The sequence below is a fragment of the Penaeus monodon genome, chromosome 23, assembly GCF_015228065.2.
Source record: "Penaeus monodon isolate SGIC_2016 chromosome 23, NSTDA_Pmon_1, whole genome shotgun sequence".
NCBI classification, from domain to species: domain Eukaryota; kingdom Metazoa; phylum Arthropoda; class Malacostraca; order Decapoda; family Penaeidae; genus Penaeus; species Penaeus monodon.
This window is the reverse complement of record NC_051408.1, coordinates 34,325,205-34,326,561: the sequence shown is the minus strand read 5'-3', so window position 1 is coordinate 34,326,561 and position 1,357 is coordinate 34,325,205. Positions and strand designations below refer to the sequence as shown.

The 1,357-nt window shown below is 34.3% G+C and overlaps 1 protein-coding gene across 1 annotated transcript in view; it reads right to left on the bottom strand.

Annotated features, from left to right (window-relative positions):
• LOC119587949 (probable actin-related protein 2/3 complex subunit 2) overlaps positions 1–1,357 on the bottom strand; it is a gene marked incomplete in the record, with an annotated part of 15,359 nt that overhangs the window by 6,029 nt on the left and 7,973 nt on the right.

Sequence of the window (1,357 nt, the reverse complement as noted above, 5' to 3'; positions counted from 1 at the left end):
TGAGTGCTTGTGGCCTACAAGCCACAAACTCAGGAATGAGGCAACCAGATCCAATGGGATATTTCACACTAAATAATTCTGACAACCAGGATAATGATATATCAGTTTCATTAAATCATAGTTCAAACATATATGAATTAATCGACAGAATTACATGTAATAATGGACAAGATTACTGAAATACATCAGTTTCATTTCTTGCACTAGTTTCTTATTATTACCTTTTCTACACTTGTTACAAAACCCTTTTGCTCTAACGTCTCTCTTTATCAGAAGTCTGATCTCTCTTTTAATGTCACACATTTACAGTTATATTTCTACATAGAATTTTGTAGCATCAGTATCAGTTAGGAGAAGGAAAGGGGGAGAGAAAAAAGAAAGAAGAAAAGAGAAAAAAGTGCTCTGCCTGCATTAAATCATAATAAATACACACCCTGCAACTCAGCAATTTCATTCCTACAACTTGTCTATCACAATATCACAGCTTACCACAATAACTGTGGGGATCTGAAAACTGTACTTAAATATTTAGGATATCAAAAAACTACCATTACAGATTTATGAAGCAATGTGTTTTACATTATATATATTGTTTTTTCCATATAATCACTGTAGGTATTTAGGAAGATGGTGCTACAGGTTATTAGATTCCCTATCATATACATCTACCACGTGACTTCTCTTAGCTCTTGCTCAACCACAGTTTTGTCAGTCAGTGAAGTCGCTATGGGGAGAAATTTTTCATCATCCACAGCTTATACAGCTGTGGATGATCCAAAATTTCTCACCCATGGCTGTCCATTATTTAATTTTCCTGGAGACATGGGCCTGTAATTTGTTGTTGAGGATGATCACATTGCTAAGCAATAGGTCTCTCCTACGATTTGAATGGCCCATCACAACTGCAATAGGGTTGCCCAATAAGAGTTTAATGTGGCTCCTTGGCTCATGAACTCAACATGGAGTGGACCTTTTCAGTCCCAAGAAGACCAACTGATGGTAAGTTTGAATTGTGGTAATTCATAAACTTGTCACTTGAAGCAATAAGTGTGTAAGTGTACAGGATATCTTTATAAGGTCACTGAAGTCATACAAGATATCTTTAGGTGTTATAAATAAGCTTAACAACAAACCTTAGGATATGATGCACAGGAAAAGGCATTTATAAATGAAACTCTCATGTGGTGTGATGTTCAAAGTTTACATACATCTAAGCAATAAAAATGTAAATGAAGTTTTACCACTTTTTCATACTTCACAAAAAAATATAATCTTCTACTATATAAATCAAGTAATGAATGTGTATGGGGCAGATTTATGAAAATCTAAGGGTAACAAAGAAAATAAAAAAAGAATG